This window comes from Aquila chrysaetos, chromosome 10 (genome assembly GCF_900496995.4).
Source record: "Aquila chrysaetos chrysaetos chromosome 10, bAquChr1.4, whole genome shotgun sequence".
In the NCBI taxonomy this organism is placed as follows: Eukaryota; Metazoa; Chordata; class Aves; order Accipitriformes; family Accipitridae; genus Aquila; species Aquila chrysaetos.
Genome location: NC_044013.1, coordinates 28852009 through 28870251, shown reverse-complemented (window position 1 = coordinate 28870251; position 18243 = coordinate 28852009).

Here is an 18243-nt window from a genome sequence, read left to right as displayed (position 1 = left end):
ATACTCAGGGAATGACAACTGGAAAATTGTTACCCATAATTACACTGGAGAAGTGGACGGTGGTCAGCTCTGTTCATCCTCCTCCTCCCATGGCTCTCTTCATTTCGATGCATTTTTTTCTTGTTTAATATGGTGGTTTATGGGCAGAATGTGCTCAGGATGGTGTATAATGGGACCAACTGTGCAGAAATGTCATGCATGCAAAATCTATGCAAAGCTCCTGCTATGCTTTTGCCTGAATCAATTTAAAGAAGACGCTCCATAAAACAGGATAAAGCCAGATTAAGTGCATACAAATGAGGCAGCCCAGGCAAGGTTTTCAGAATTTGTTGGAGGCAGATGGAATACAAATGGAGAAAGAGATTGCACCGGTGCATGTGTAAAACACAGTTGACAGATACATCCAGAGAGGTTGGAGGTGAGAGAAACAGGCTGATGAGAAGTCCCCTCTGCAGAGGTCACCTGAAGACAGAGAGGACAATATGCCAGACACGAGGCCCACCTTACTTCACAGCTACATGGTCTTCAGTTTTCCAGCAAAGTCCCTGCAGGTTTCCGTGGCAGGCAGCAAAGCCTGTGTCAGCTTCATGAGAAATAGAGGCATTAAATGAATTCAACGAAGGGAAAATCCGATCAGGATTGCTGCCCCAATGTTATTTGCTATGCTTTTACATTTATTTGATATTCTCCTATCATTTTCAGTTTTCAGCCTGCTGCAGATTTTCCTACTGACAATGCGTAACAGTCTCCACAGGATGGTAATGCCATACGTGGCAACACTGGTATGCAAAATATACTGTGAAATAAAGCAAGCAGATTGGGAACTTCTGTTCTCGTAATCTGAGAACGAGGGCAGCACATTGAAAATTGATGAAAGGAAATACTTTTTTCACAAAATTAGCTGCTGGAAATCATTGCCAGGAGATTTTGCTGAGGCTGAAAACTTGGCAGCCTGCAAAAAATGAATTGGACATTTATGTGGATGGCAAGCACACCTAGCGACAGGGCTTTAGGAGCCACAGCAGGCTATATAGTCCACAGACATATCTCAGTAAGGGGTTTTTGGTTCAGCTTCCTGAAGAAAGGTGGTCGCACCACCGGTTTGCAAGTCTGTGTCCATATGCCAGCCTTTCAGTTCTTCCTCCGTCTAATAACTTGTGCATCTTCTGGTCATGTCCCAGTGGAGATGACCAAGGGCTACATAACTCAAAGATAATTCACTTTCTAGCAGAGCTGTGAAATATCACTGGTCAGGTAGAGAAGAAGATGCTCTTCCAGTGTGTCTCCTGTGAATAACCCAGTTCATCCCTGCCTGGATATAACCATTGCTAAATCAGGAGGCAGACTCCTCTGGCACTGAAGCCTGGGCGCTGCAGTACTCATGGAAATGGTCAATGTTTTTCACAGGTACTTTGGGAAAACAACATGTCCTCAGGCTGACAGGGAGAAACTCGCTTGGAAACAGAGCTCAACGTCTCCAGGCTTTAGGCTTGGAGTCAGGAGTAAAAACGCATGCAAGGAGGAGCTGCTGCTGTGTTTCATGCATGTCCCAAGGAAGTACAGGCTAGCGGAGACGAGGGTCTACCCCACATGGCACTGAAACCCATCTGCTGTTTTGTTTGGGGGCATGTTTTAGAGAAAACTTATTCTGAATCTATTTAGACAATCCTAAATATTTCATTGGCACTGTTTAAGATATTCCCACAACTTCAAACCAAGCATATGGCCCTAGGAGGAAAAGAGGAATTGAAAGTAATGACTATCAAACTCTGAAAATTATCTGCAGTCCCCTTTCAACCAAAAAAAAGGAACATTTAATACTGATTATTTCAGAAAGTTAAGTGAATACAGAAACTTATGTATCTGGCAAGTCTGGACTTATTTTCTGTTGGGTGGTTGTTTGCAGAAGACTTTGGGTTTTGTCAGACTGCTTGTTATTCAACTGTTCAACCCTTTGATAGGGACCTCATGTGGCCAATGAACACCTGAAAATGCTGTGTGAGGTGGGAGTTCACCTTCTGATGTTAAAAAACATGTGGCCATTCATTCTGATTAAAAATTGGAAGCTGTCAGAAAGCTTGACTTTCCAAGTGTGAAAAGCTGTTACTGCTGCTCAAGAAGTCATTTTTCATGAGGAAAAGTGGGAGATGAAGCAATGCAGCCTGTAAAAACACATGCACCACCTTTTTTTTTTGTTTGTCTCTGCCTACTCCCTTGAATAGCTGTGCCGGGGATATGGCCATGTGTTATCCTGCTTGAGAAGACCAGGCTCCTGGTCTTCCATGGTGGCTCCATGAGCCATGGGGTACAGAAGCTGGACTTGGGAGGAGGGACAAGAAAACACTTCTGCCTCTGCTGCAGCTCTCGCTATTTCTAGCTGAATAATTCAGGTTTTAGATTTTAATTCAGGTGTCTCTGAAGCTGACAATTTCACTGCCTTCTCCAGAACAACAAGCCCTTCATTTAAAGATGAGATTAGTTTTGGCCACGAGCCTGAAGTGCTCTTTGTCGATTTGAGGAGTATCCAGAGATGCCGAGGGGTAACGAGGTGAGCTCCTGTGGTCTCCTCCAAGCAGTTTAAAGACCTCTGCCAGACCAAATCTATTTCCCTTTGCTTCTTGCTCTTAGCCCCAAAGCAGAAGTGTTCTGCTTTGGTGGGAAGCGGCCCAGGACACTCATGAGGCAGCTAATATTGAAATTTTTCCTTAGCCTAGACCAAAGCTGCAGGAGCAAGAAACTTGGTATGGGGAGTGGGTTAGTGACTTGGTTCCCTGTGGACCTTGAGAAATGTGTCTGTGTGCTATTTCACAGCTACATAGTTCATGGGTGGGATGGGAAGCTCACCCCTACCCTTTCCTTCCACGCGTGACTGACTGCCCTCAGCCTGTCTCAACAGCAGGTATTTCATACGCAAGTGAGTTTTTAGAAAATCTTTTCCTTGTCTGTCTTTTCTCCTCACAGACAAGGACACTTCCAGGCCTCCTCTGCCTTCCCCCTCCCCATGAGGATTCCTGTCCTTCCCGGCTCTCCTCATGGTGCTCCACCATGGGAGACTGTTTCTCAGTGATTTCTCCTTTAGCTTTGTTAGAAGTATTGAATGTAATGCTAGCAGAGATGTTTTCATTCAAATACTTTTTTCCCCATTTCCCATCCTCCCCAACATAAAGGCTTTTTAGAGAGACATCGACTGCACTTGATGAACTGTTTTCTTGCCCCCCCCCCCAAAAAAAAAGGGAAAGAAAGAGAGGGGAGAGACAGGGATGGATTTTGAATGTGCGAAAAATATTGTTTCAGGATTTTCTTCCTGTGACGTGGTTCCCTTAGGAAATACCTTGCTGTTTCATTTCCATGTTTTCATTGCTCAGCCTTGCAGAAATAACATTTCTTTGTTTAAAAACTGACCCAGCTAGGAATGCAAATGCAAGGTCACTCTCCATACTCTGTGCTGCTCGGTCTGCATCACCTCCTATTAGAGTAACACCTGTGCCCTAGGCTTGTGCTGCATCTTTGCAAAAGCAGAAAAGGGCTTTGGGATTCCCTAAGAAAGAGAGCATATGAAAAGCAGAAAAGCTGAAAACCAAGCAGAAAATAAATTCTTTTTCCTGGCTTTTGTGTGGACCCCAGTAGGACTTGAGAACATACATCAGGTGAAATGTCCCTGTAGAACTGGAACTGGAGCGGTGCATAAAGTCAGTCCAGCCATGTCTAGGCATCCCTTGGGACAAATATCGCATGAAACAGTGATTGTGAAGGAAAGGAGCAGACATCCCATGCAAGACATTCCATAGGACTTTATATATCCCTAAGGAGAGATAATTAAGAGCTTTCCTACCAGCCTTGTGAACTGGTGCGCTGCCAGACAGCAAAATCGAAGGATGGCTTCCATGTCGAACACCACATTTCCTCCCTGATGGCAGTCTCTGGTGTCCAATTCCAGCAACCAGCCAGCTTAAAATTAGGACCACAGGATCATTAGAGTTGATAAGGCACAAAGGATCTGGGCCTGTAAAATTCTTGCAGCTCTCTGTCAGCCCCAGGATCCTGGTGAAAATCTGCCAGTCTGTTTATAAAGGCTCTGCTCCTGCTTCTACTGTGGGGAAGGGTATTTAGACACCACAGGTATGGCTAAAGAGGAGGTTAATGTTACAGGAGCCCCTGGAGCCCGCCTGAGCGCTACATGGCAGCAAGGAACAGAGTAATGAGAGACCTCAGTTTCAAGGGGCTTAATAGAGAAACACATGAGGGATGTTTCATAAATTGCATCTTACCAGCCAGAAATTGGTTCCTAGAAGGTTACAAGTAGGTCTAAGTACAAGTAGAAAGTCAGGCTGGGCCCAAACCAGGCTCTTCCAAGTTGGCTCGGACCTGGGAAAGATGATGCTATTGACTTTCCATTAGAGAGGAGGAAAATTATCCTAATGAGAATGGACCGATCTCCCAGCTGTGTGCCCCATGGGGAATAAACTCCTACTCTCCCTTGCCTCTAACACATGGCTTTTCTATTTCCCCCTTCTTTAAACTGCATTTTAAAAATGGGAATGTCTAAATCGAGCTGCTTTAGCCTCTGTTCAGCTAACGGAGAGTGTTACCCCCCTACCCTGAAGATGGTGGAAACCTCCACCCTAGAGCTTCCCTCAGCCTGGGACAGCTTGAGCCAGGACACTCCAAGCAAGGTGCCTGCACTGACTCCACTCCTGCTTGTGGCAACTTGACCGATCTTCATAGAACACAAACCATTTTAGGAGCTGCGTGTAGGGAAGGGAAGCCTTATTTTCCTCCTGCAGCAACAGCTGTCTTGCACTCTTTTGTATGCTGTTCATTTACAAAGTCATCCTTGGTCATTTATTTAGAAACCTGCCGAGGAACAGATGCTCCAAAAAGAAACGTGGCAAATCCTCTGCGGGGCCCCTTTTGACTCTGTGCAGGGGATATTTGGCAACAAGAAGAAGGAAAAGGTGAAGGTGACAGGAGCTGTGTGGGTCCTGGCATTTTTGTACAAAGAATAGCCATAAGAAGCCCAATGTACGATTGCTACTGGAGCTGGAGCTTTGCTCAGGGGTTGCGGTTGGAGATTAGGTTCAGCCAAGTGCAACTGCTTTGGGGCATATCCTGCAGTGAACTTAATAAATTTTCTGCTGCCTGCTTGTGTGGGACTGTCTCTTTCTTGCCCAGGTGGCACTACCTCATGCTCCGCTGTACAGAGATTGCAGGTCAAACAGGCTGTGAACAGTCGCAGTGAAGATCAGGGTTTGGTGTCCGGGATCTACCCAGTAACATCGGCTTCCCAAAGAGGCTCCTGAGGGCTCAGAAAAACTTTCTTTGAAAGGAGAAGAGACAGGATTGCTCCTGTGAGAAAGGGCAGTACCTTGCAAGAAGGTACGAGCAGTGTGTGGGAGGAGGACCAAACACCCATGGTAGGGCTGAGGACCTTGGTTAGTCATCTGGAGCAGAAGAGGAAGTCCCACTGAAGTTCACAAGTGGGGACAACCCTGGTACTTAAATGTACAAAAGCACTTTTGTATCTTCAGCCTGGCTGGGCTGAAGTTTAGCTTGGAAGGACCTGACTCCATGGCTGTGCTCTTCACTAGCAATAAGCATAATTAAAAACCATGAGGTTCTCAATAGGAAGCAAAGATAAAGTAAAAGGCCTGTTGAGGTGGATGGAGGGACTGAGATCTTTGAAGGTCCCAATCAGTTCAAATGAGGTTCTCAACCTCAGCTAAATCAAGTAACCAGCAATGAGCCTAGACTGGACTGGGAGCTGCTGGCCCCTAGTCCAAGTCCCTGGCTATGGATGGGTTTGGGTCAGCAGAGGACGCAGTAGTCTGCACAGCTCTGGGAAATGACTCTGTGGCTCTCCACATACTCCTGTGCAGGAAACAGATGCTGGGAGGGGGGTCCCTGCTGTCTCCAGCAGCTTCTCAGGAGCGTCAGCATGCCATTCACCAGACCTCCTTCCAGTACACAACCCAGGAGCTCCCACCCTGTTGCTTCTCCGAATCCGTCTGCAGGACCGGTGTGCTCAAACCCCGCTGTGAGACCCCAGGAAGCTCCCAGAGGTACTGCTGGAAAGGGCTGCAGCACTGGCTCTGAAAGCTGCCCCAAATTTGGGATGCAACACTCCACTACAGGGAGCAGAGGGGGGAAGCAATGAGGCAAAGCAGATAAAGATTTGCAGTAACAAAGGACTTATTTTTTCTGTTCTGATTTTTTGTTCCCCAAAACAAAGCAGAGACTGAAGAGCGCCTGTTTAATTTGTGAATTTCACAGATTCGGCTCGCACAAGAGAGGGGGGAAGAATCAACAAAAAGCCCAACAACAGGCATGGAAAGGGCCCCAAGTATTAATGGCAGCTGATCAATAACTAATCCACAGTGTTCCAGTTACCAACTTGATGGAGAAAATTCACGGTCTTTAAGTAATTCCAACTAATCTTAATGAATGCCTCCATGCCTACATGCCTGCAGAGCTGTGTGAAATTTATAGAAAAATGTCATTTCGGCTCTCTGAATATTTTTTTTCCCCTCGCAGTCATCAAAGGAGCATAAAAAATGCTCTTAGAAATCTGCTATCTCTCTCTGCCAGATGAGGGCTTCAAAAGGCAAGCACTCATTTTTTTGTCGTAAGCAGGGAAGATTATGAATACATTATCTAGTTAACATTAAAAAAAAATCAAAACACCCAATTTTACATTCTTACTTATTTATCCCGTGCCTCTGTCCCCTTTGTGTGCCTCACCCTCTTCCCTGCTGAAGAAAATAATGCCAAGTAGACAAATCAGCTACAAGTAGAAAATGTTGATACATATTTTTGTTCTATTTTTATTTGGCGCTACTCAGAAAAATTTCAAAGGGAAAGATCAATATGGTGGTTTCAAGCCTCCTCTGTCTTTCTGTGGTAAAAGCTGATGCGTTCCTCTTAAGTTTCTTAGCAGCCTGCAGGAGAGAAGCCTCTGCTAACTTGCCACCAAGCCTGCAAGGAACTTGCTGGGGCTAGCAGAAGTGCTGACAGCGAGAAGAACAAGCTTTTATAAAGATAGAAAGGACAGATGTAGACGTGGAATGGGCTGGAAATTTTCCAGTGGAAGCTTATTTTCCCCTGGAAAGTGTAAGATGGGGACTTAGCATGGGAATGGAGGGAGTGGTTACAACCAGGATGGGATTTCTGGGGGAGACAGGAGGAAAACCCTGCTCTGGCATGGCCAAGAGCACAGGGGCAATGAGGGAAACAGACTGCAGTCTCTGTTGCACAGATTCAGGTCTCCCCTGTCTAGATGAATGCCCCAGTTCTGGGTCCCCATGACATTGCACGATGAAGACTTTCACACCCCACCAGCTGAGGGACTGATATTGAAGATGTGGCCCTGGGACTAGACATACCCAGGAGTATTTGGAGACGGATAAGGGAGACATCACTTATCCATCACTTCAGGTCACTCCAGCTCTTCAGGTCATTCACCTACAGCCTGAGACAGGCAGAAAGAAATATCCAGCATAATTAGTTTTAGCATGTCCGTCCTCCCGCTTGAGAAACCAGTTTCACCTTACCAGTAAGGCTGCCTGTCCTCGGTGGGCAGTCATGTCCATGCAACTCTTATTACTTACTGAAAATACCTCACATCAAAAGGGTGCCTTTTTCTCCTCCATTTCCCTCAGGGTCCAGCTATGACTCTGCCATAAATTGATGTACAAAGTATGAACAGGATGATTTTTTTTTATAACAACTTCAGCAATCATTGTAGTTCATAACTAGGCATGCAGGGTTTTTATTAATTTAACAGTGTTATTCCCCTTATGAAATATTCATCCCATAGGATTTCTGTGCACATGAAGGTTTTGAAGAAATTGATCTGCAATGCAGTTACTCCTTTAAAGAATGATTTCTTTATTATCTCTCCCTTTCAGTGATACTGTATATACGAATGGTGACTGATTAAATGTGCGATCAATCTCATGAAAGCAAACAGATATGTTTTTAATTGTGGGTGAATTTACTGTATGGGAGGGGGCGTTTGGAGAGCCCAGCAGGCTGGATGCATTGCCATGCGTTGCTTTCCTGGCTCCTCCTCTGGCATCCTTGCAAGCCCTTGGCCTCCCCACCCCATGGAAATGTCGTTACCCCTCCCGGCATCACCATGCTTGCCAGCTCGGCTGATGCACCCTCATCCCATCAGATGACACCCAGCTGTTCCCTGAGAGGGGCTCGTGGTTGTGATGAACTGTGCAGGGAGAGATAACCGCTCTCGGGCCCTGATTCAGCAAAGCAATTAAGCACACTCTTTTCTCTCAGCATAAGCTGAGCTCCGTTGACTTCACTTTCATTGTCATCTCCCCACATTCCCGTGCTGTTTTACAAACAGCCATGTAATCTGCTGGTGAGTGCTGTCATGTCCTTTCTGGACTGGCTCGGGTGGGTAACGATAGCTGGTTTCCAGCCTGCTACGAGTATGGCACCATGAGATGAAACGTTTCCTGCGGTGCTAAACTCGGAGCAGGGTTCCCATGAGGCAAATGAGGCTTATGTAATTAAAGACCAGAATCTAAAGGCCACACAAAGGGGAGAGATGAAAGTTATTTTGATACCCTTCACAGGGGGATCCTTGCAAGGGCTGACACAACAAGGCACTGGACTAAAAAGCCATCTGATACATCTCACAGGGAAAGCACTAGCTCTGCTGCAAGCAGCCGAGCATTTCAGTCATAGCCCACACTTGATCCTTACAAGGTGTTTGGAGATAAAACACATGACCATGTTCATGAATGATACAATGATGAGATGTTTTTGGCATAAACAGGGAGGTCAAGCCAAACTCACGCCCGCTGGTTCCCCTTGCAGTGTGCTGCTAATAAACACCCTGCTCCAAATCATGCCAGCAGACCCCTCCGGCTTCACCTGCAACAGTCCCCGAGTGCCTTCCCACCTCCTTCTCTCCCCACCACACCAGCACTTGTTTTGGCAGCTTCTGTGCCCTCCCACCCTGGGTAGCACTAAGCGGTGCTCCCCGGCTGGGAAGCACAAGGCAAGGGCTGAGACTTTACTTTGAGGCATGGTGAGGGTCCTTCTTGGGTGCATACCCAACTATCACCCCTGTTTCTTCTTCATGGGGCACACCCTGAAGGATATTGACCTTTGAGATGGGAAAATGTCCCCTTTCATCCTCCTCTTCTGATCCGCCACCCCCATTCCTTGCACAGGGACACTTTGAACTGACGTTGCTGAGCCCCAGAGGAGCGAGGTGCAGGGGGTTTGCTGGCCGTTGCAGATATTTCTGGAGGGATGTGGAGTGGCAGATGCTGTTGAGGCCATGTCTAGCCTGGTCACTGCTCAGTCTTGCAGTGTCCCCTGGTGTTTGAAGACATCAGCTCAAAGCAGCTGAAGCTGCAGCGCTCACCACGGGGTTTCTTTGCCCAGGAACATCCAGGCAACTGCATGGGTATGAGCTGCACCTGCAACGCAGAAGCCCTTCTACCATCTCCCTCTATGTCCCCAGAGACATACCTGGTAACACCGTGCTCCCAAAAAGGGCACTGAATGATCATTTTCAGTACAAGCCTTCTCAGAATTTATATAAAAACTCACTTCAGCATGAGACCATACAGAAATGCTCTCATGGGGAGAATTGGAGGAATTTGCCTTTCCACTTGGTCTCCAGTGGACATAAGGTGTTGTGACCATGCTGTGCCTGTTTTCCTCCTCACAGTAACTCTGAAAGTCCGAATTCATCCAAATGTGAAGGGGGCACAATGCAGCTCCTACAAGCCTGGCAAGAATTAGCAGCCCTGGAGAAAATACTAATGGCTTTTCGTGCATTCACCTATTTTTGCACTGGGCATAAAATCTCCAGTGGGACGTGAAAAACAGAGGGAAATGCTGGGGAATCAGTGGTGGAGAAAAAGTATAGCTGGATTGAAAGGTCTAGTAATTAAGGACCCAGACCCATAGAAAATGAAGTCTCATTAGTTCCCGGCTTCCTTTTCTAGATGGCCAGTACTCTTTAGGAGCAATCCAAGCTGTATGGCATGGGCTGGGAAGCTGATTTTGAAAAAAAAACCCGATTACTATATAGGCAGGAAAAAAACTGTAAAGTATTCAAAGGAATGGCTTAAAGACAGGGGAGTTCTAACCAGCAAAAGGATTTAATAGAGAAATGCCATCCTTGAAATCAATGAAACGTAAAAACCCTCTGACTACAAAAGAAATTGAAGACATTTGTTACCCACTAACATCATTTTTTGGGTATTGATGGAAGCTGCAGAGGAGGAGCGAGCTGGATGCAGCGTGCTGTTTGACTGGTGCTCAGTGGAGATATGGTAGCAGCTCTGTAGGCTGAAGACTCAGGCTCAGGATGGATGAAACGGCATCGTTCATTGAACGGCACAGCTTGCTGAACCTCCATGGACAACCTCCTTGGGAGTCCCTGAGCTGTGCCCTCACTCCCCTCTGCTTGCTTGCAGCCTGTGGCAAACCTCAGCGGTGCTAAACTGAGCTGAACTGCCTCCCATTTCCCCAGGCCTAGAGTGCACACACAGTTACCAAAATGGTGGTTTACTAAATGGTGGGTATGAGCCCTTGGAAGAAAATGATCTGGGATGCACCAAGGAAACTGAACCAAGGGCTGCGATGCAGCCTGGGACTGTGGAGCTTACTCCTTTCCAGGGTGAGATGAGGCAGGAGGCCTTGCAGAGAAAGGCTGCTGGCTCAGTTTGTGGGATCCTTCCCATGCTAGGGAAGAAGAGTAACATGAGGAGCTGCAATGAGAAGCAGCACCTCATGTTTCTGCTTTGTGAGTCAAAGGATGTTGGTGCAGGAACATCCCAAACTCTCACTTTAAGCAATATATATGTGTACAGCTCTATATGTATGTATACACATACTATTTTGGTGGTGAAATCAGCCCCTGTATAGTAAATACTGGAAACCTCAAAGGACCAGACTCCTCAGATATGCTGTAAGATTTGTATATCCTTACCTCCATGGAGAATTGACTTGTGATAAATACATGAGAGATTTTACAGAGCTTTGACATACTAATTATAATAAAAATCCAGATGAATTGTGTTGTTATCTAGCATAACTCCCTGACCTCAGCACTTCCTATGTCTACGACCTACGAGGCAGCATTGTATTAGAGAGCACACTTTAGGATTTTGCTGTCCGAAGCTGTTAAATAAAACTGACTGGAGAGATATGGGAGTTTTTGTGAGCTAAAATGATGCTCATGGACTAAGTAAGCATCCAAGACTGAGGGGATTATCTCAAGTAAAATTTCAGCTGAAACAAAGTTGATGTTAAATGTAGTTAGCTGAAATGAAAGAAGTTAACCTGCTGAAATTGCATTCCAATATAAACTAGTTTCATTTTAGCTTCAAAATTTATTGGCACTTCAACAAATTAGTATATTTACTTCTATTATTATTTTTACCTTTTTGGAGACAGAGGTAATTTATCATGTTTGCGTAACACCTAATACAGACTTCGGTTAGATTGCCGGGCATTGGTTTTGTAACACAGATAATACGCATCCAAACTTTGTATTGTTGACTGAACACACACACAAAGAAACACACGTGTGTTTCTTATTCAGTCTCACTAATTTCCTGTGCTTTAGCTGAATTCTCTTATTGTCTTTTCCTTGAAGAGAAAACAATGGCTAGGGGAAAGCACCAACATTTAGCACTTTCTGCACTGTTAACATCATGTTCTGATTCCCTATAAAACAAGACAGGCACACATGGAGAGAGAAAAGAACCGAAACAGTGAAAAGACACAGTCCCAATGTCTGATGTGCACTGTGCAGGGACTGGAAATCCACCCATATCCAAAACAGGATTTGTGTGATCTCCCACCTCCTTTCAAACCCGGAGAGCTTTTCAGCAGGCTCTCAAGGCTCAGAATATTTCGCTTTTGCAGAGGCACTGCAGCAATTGCAGATCCTACCAGGAGGTGGCAGGGAGATTTTTGCAGAGAAAGAGAAGAAAGGTAGACAAAGATTTAAAGGAGGAAAGAATACACCTGGCAAGAAGCAATCTGAAAACCCTCTTACTCTTCCCGTGCTGAGGGTGGTCAGCTCTCTGCACATGTTGGCCTCTGGGAGACATATCTAGTCCGAATGCCGCAATTTCTGAAAGAGGGGATATAAAATAGCATGATCCCCATTTGGCAATGAGCAGACAAGACATGAGGGCTAAGACAGGGAATCTTCCTACCTGCAGACATTAAGTGTTATCAATAACAACCATGCACAAAAGTCTTAAATACTCTATCATATCTGGGTAGTTACTGGTCACATACTGCTTACTGGCAATGTCTAGTTATGCTGCAAATATTACTGATGAAAAGCTAGCGTTTAAGTGGAAAGGCAACCTGTTCTGAGGCTATTACCTCTTTCACAGTAGTGCTACTGTGCACAAGATGGTTGGAGGATTTCTGAGCAGGAGATCCAGGTGCCCAAAATGTCTTTGCTCTTCCTAGCTCCATCTGTGGGTCTAATAAAGGACACTGCACACCTTGTATCTCCCAGATATCCAAATGTGGGCAGGTCCATGAAAATCCTGCCCTGCCAAGGCATGCATTGGTGCTTTGAATTTAGAGGCACCAAACCCTGTTGTTAATATTATTGTCATTACTCCTGTAGTAGCATCAGTAGTTGCTGTGAAGGATCGACTCTGTTGTGCATGCACTGCAAAACCAAAGCATTACTCAGGGGCTCATTCCTACAGTCATACCCTCCAAGCACATAACCTGAGTGCTGCTGAAGCACTGGGGTTTGTAGGATGTCCTCTGAACTCACTCTCTTGAGTCAACCTGGCATTACAGCAGCAGGGATATTTTCTGAAGAAAAGGGTCCTCTGTTCAGAAATTGATTTTTGGCACACTTTAGTGGGACATTATTGAAACCATTTGTAAAATTGCTGTGCTCTATTCATATCATATCATGCAGGAATTGGAGCAGTAGTGTGGAAATGAAACATTTCAATCTCAGTTAATATGGATTGTTTCAGTCTTATTAAAACACTTAAAGAAGGTCAAAGGAAAATATTGTCAGAATATTTTCCTTGGTGAAGAAAAATGGAGACTTGCCTTTGAAATCCTGATTTGGGTGACCCCGATTTTGAAATCTAGATTTACATGGATAAAGTAATTCCAAATTTGGACACATTTTAATCACACTTCCTACCCACAGGCAAGGGATGTAAAATGGCTACAGGAGTAAACCAGAAGAGTCTGCTCTTGGACTTCAGCACAGCTGGGACTGCAGTCTGCAGTCACAACTTCCAAATGGGAGGCGGATGGCTGAGAACGCTCCAGAAGGACTATCTTGTGAATAGGCTCAAAGCTTTGTTATACTTAATGGAAGGAAGATCAGAGTGACATTCATCTTGCCTAATGTTAGCCCATCTAGCAGCTGGTGTCTGGTCAGAGATGTCTCAGCTCCTGCTATAGCACAGGTACCTCTGGAGAGCAACCTGTGAGGTCCTAAGACAAGTGAACAAGCTGCCCATTGGTAGCACTGTGTCGAAGAGCCTGAATGATTAGCTTGGAATAAATGACTGACTTTCAGCCAGTCAAATATAAGTGTGATCATTCCTCCAACAAGACACAACTTGTACGTGCTCCAAAAGCCTCCCAGTAAAGGACCATCCTGCAGGGTAGAGTCAGTAGTCCTAATTCAAAGTAATTTGAACTAAAAATTCCCTGCCTACGCAGCATCGTAGGAATTTCAGTAAACCAACAGGAAATATTTTTTGCTGACACGCACGACATCCTTAATGGTGGTTCTCTATCCCCTTGAAGCTCCTCTAGGTGGGTTTTCACTGTGTCTGGTGACCACTGCATAAGTTATTTGGACTGAAGCTGGATCTTCGCTGTGCATTGATTGAGACATTGAGCCCCAAATTTCATTTGTACCTGTGTGTGCACACATACTTGTGCAAAGCCTGAGGTCTGTCAGCAGACCAAAGCATTTGTAGGCTGATTTCAGAGTAGGTTGGTGGCCTAAGGGGACCAATATGAGCAGTGGATCTGACCAGGGTTGCATCCTGGGACCCTGCCGTAGGCATCTTTCAAAGCAGGTGTGTTGTGCACACCAGGTGTGCTCTGTAGGGACTCCTTCAGAGAGCAAAGTTTCTGCTTTAAGTGTTGATATATAAAAAGGCTTTAAAACCTGGAGGTGGACTCAGATTCCACTCCTGTTATCACTTTCAAGGAAAACAGCATGAATTAAAACACGGAGAGGTGGAATAACATAATTGCCTTGGGATAATGTAATTGCATTTTGTGCTCATCTCTCAAGGCAGACGTATACCTTAACTCCTGGATTTCCTCGGCACTTGCTTTTCAGAGCTGTCAAGCTCCTGAAAAGGTACCAGCTGCTGAGATGATTCATACTCCTGCCTTAAATATCTGGGGGGCAACATATCTACCTTTGGGACCAAGATAGGCACCAAGGAAATTGAGGGAAAGATGCCTCAGTCCAAGAAGCTTTCTTGAACTGTGCTGCACTGATGAGCTGTCGCCCTGTGTTCAGAGTGAAGTTCACAGACCTCAGGCCCTGAGATGAACGACATGTGTGAACAGTCGCCACCTGAAGTGTGGGCCAACCCACTCCCATAGGAGCAGGGCCATCGCTTTTCTGTGACCCTGATGTGCAAACTGTCCATCACAGATAGCTTTAGTTTGTGTCTTTTGCCTCCCAACTTAGGAATAACTGCCAAGGCCAATCACTGGACTTTCTTTTTTCTTTTTTTTTTTTTTTTTTTAATGTCCTTGTAGTAAACTCATCACTTTTACTGGAAATATAAGAGTTTTTTCTCCACATTATCTTCCTTTGTTAATCCCCTTGTTGTCTTCCACCCTCATCTGTAATACAGAGGAATGAGAAAACATCTCTTTTAATTATTTAGCATATTATTAACATTAGGTTTCTATGTTTTCTTTTGCAGAAGCCACCAGAACCTCCTTCAAAAGAATAGCATATATGTGTAGCCAGGCTTTCAATTTCTAGATCATTAACAAACATGGTTTTATGAAATTCTGGCAGTTTGTTGTCTCTTTATCACTGAGTAGAGAGTGAGAAACAGAAAAACCTTCTGCTCTCATCTCCTTTGAAAGCATTTATATACCTTCTCTTCAGAGTTTCTCTGCAGTTCATGCCAAGAAAATATTCGTGCAAGGTCAGGTCTGCTGAGGAGGCCAAATGAAATGTTGGACCTCAGCGGAATTATGGGATCATCTGGACAGGCAATATTGGCCTTGGGAAAGAGCTTTCCTCTGTGAATTCATAGCGCTGGCTCCAGCCAGCTTGTTTTTAAAGAAATAAAACAAAGTCTTTGAAGGGCCTTATCTATAACTAACACTCAGTGGCTTAAGCCTAAGAGACCCTGGGCTACTATATCTGGTTTCTTTTCTTTCTCCTGCCCAGTTTCTGACGCCACCTAACCTTGTTGTATTGGCTTCCCTTCCCTGGGAAGTGGGAGAAATGAGGAGCGTTGTTTCTGAAGTGTCAGAAAACCTGCCTGCCTGCAGAGAACCACGATATCCCACCGAAGGATGTCACAGGGGCTACAAGCAGGAGTGGCAGCAACAGATAACCACTTTCCTCTCTCCCAGACTTTGTGCACTTATCTGCAACCATGGAGTTTGCATTTGTTACCAAAGGACCCAAGGTTGGATATAAAAATCTATCTTTTTTCCCTGGATTCTTGCTTTAGTGTCCCAGACTAAAAACACCATGAGCTATCCAGTAAATAAGGAAAAAGCTGACATGGAAACCAAGTCACAAAAGGCTTGCGTGGGTCACCTGATTCTCACACCTTGCTCTGTGACAGCTGAGGAGAGAACAGCTGAAATGGGTTTCATAGGGATTTCATCCAGAAACAAAGGAAAGCCCTAAATTTGCTCAGAAACTCCTGAGCTGCCCAGTGTTGAGGAGTCATTCAAACCTGGGTGTGAGCATGTGGAGAGTGATGAGATGATTGTTCTTTCAGGGCAATGCTAATGGAGAGCTTTCATCAGAAAAGCAGGTTAGAAAGGAATATCCTGGTTTATTAATGCTGGGAAGAGCTGTGCCTGCCTGAGCTAAGCATGGAAGCCACGACTAGCCAGCCAGCAGCCCCGTGGAAACACCTGCTCAGGGCTTGATTGTGAAGGAATGAATTGGTGAGCCAGTATCCGGCTATGGTCCTTGTCCACATGTGATAATTCCATTAAATTAAGGTTGGCTGCACATTCTCACGACAACCTTTAACCCAATCAATAACAACAGTGAATAATATTCAATATGTGAATGGGCAAAAAAAACTTCCCTGGAAATTCTTCTTTTTCCTACGTGTGTTGGGAAGCGAAAGGTGAGAGCACCAGGATGGTGTCTGCTCACACTTTCCACAAGGCAGGATGGTGGCTTTTCCCGGTCCCAGACAACATCTACCTTGTTGCCTGCACAGGACCGATCCCCTCGTACTGGGCCATGTGCTTCCCGGCGCGCCGGGCTCTGTTTCTCACACCAAGCGTGGGGTCCGTTTTGTTTTCCTCTGCCTTTGTGCCTATCATCTCCCCTGGTTCTCCTCTCAGAGTGAAGCCTCGCACTCTCCTTTTTCTTCATGCGTCTCCCCCTTGACCTACCATCTCTTAATTACAAATCGAATGGCCCCGTTAGCGTGAGACAAGCCTCTTTCCTGAGGTTTTTCTGACAAGGGGCTCCATGTCCCCTCCTGTACTCCGCTTGCACAAGGCTCTCCAACGCCCGCAGAACCGTCTGACGGGTGGGCTGACTGCAGCCTAGCTCCCGGCCACCTCCACCCATCCCCCGGGGCGGGATCCCACGTTCAGGAGGCGGCGGAGGGCGGGGGCAGGAGGGGAGCGGGGCCGCGGTCGTGCGCGGTTCGGCCCGGCCCGACCCCGGGGCCGCTGCCGCCGGGGCCGCCCCTCGCAGCTTGCACCGGGGCGGCGGCGGCGGCGCCCGGGGCAGGGCGGGGGGCGGGGGCGGTGCGGCGCAGGGTAAAGGCCGCCAGGTAGCGGCCGCCGCGGCGGCGGGGGAAGCCCTGGGAGCCTCCGTGGGCTGTGCCCGTGTGGGGGAGCCGGGCTCGGTGTTCCTTCGGGAGTGCCAAGGTACGGTGTGGGTGGGTTTCTCTGCCGGGGGGGTTGTCTCTGCTGTGGTAATGGTCGCTGCCAGCTGCTTCGGGGTGGCTTGTTCTGGCTGCGGGGGGGTGGTGCGGGAGGGCCCTGCTCTGGGTGTTGGTGGGGAGTCTGCGTGGGTCTCTTTATGGTTTCCTGAGTGGGCCTTCGGGTTAATGCTCCGTTGAGGAGCATGAGGCAGTTCATGCCTTCGCCAGTGTTCCTTTCTTGCTCTGTAGGTAAAACCAGGCACCAAACCGGTTGGTCTCGGTCTGGTGCTTTGGGGAGGGCTGTGGCCCTGCAGTGTTGCCAGTGAAGGAGCTGGTTTTGCTGCCGGTGTAGTGTAGGGCATGCTGCTGGTGGGGTAAAGGGCGGCCTCGGGCGGACGCTGCCGGGTCAGTTGCATTGTTTCACATTGTTCAGCGTGACTTTGGTTTGTATTTTTACAGGAAAACTTTGGGTTTGTGCTTTAGTGCTCTGTTTGTACCACAGATGTTGAGGTCTCTCTAAACCTGCTTGTTCCCCTGGGCAGTTACAGCCACCTGGACACCTCTTTATGCAGTGACCAGGGAACCGTGCTGGCCCTTGCGGAGCAGCGGGGGCCTGTACAGGCACACTTTTCCGTGACCACCTCTTCTGCAGGGCTGTTTGGGGCAGCCTTGGGGCACGTCCTGGTGCTGCCAGCCAAAGCAGCCCTTGCAGACCTCAAAATGCAGGAGGGGCAATGCTGTTTCTCCCTGGAACAAGCAGCTCCCACGTAGCAGTAAGGGAGCAGGGAAAGATCTTCCTGCTGGTTTCTCTGAGCATCAGCCCTTCTGGGGTGGGGGGGATCATTCTTTATAAAACACACTGCGTGGAGATTGGTAAAACAAAGCCGCCTCTGTGAAGAAGCTTGCATTTTATTTAAGAAGAGTTTTTTTCTCTGATTAATTGTGTGGGTGTGTATATATGCTGGGAAAGGCAGTAATGTTTACTGGAATTGTACTATAATTGGTTGCTAACTTCTAATTCACTGCGTGATAAATATCATAATTGATACTACAATATGTTAACATTCAAAGCATGAGCTCCTCTTTTGCTCCTCTTTCATATGGATTTATTTTCATGCATGAGTAGCGTGGAAGGTTTTGA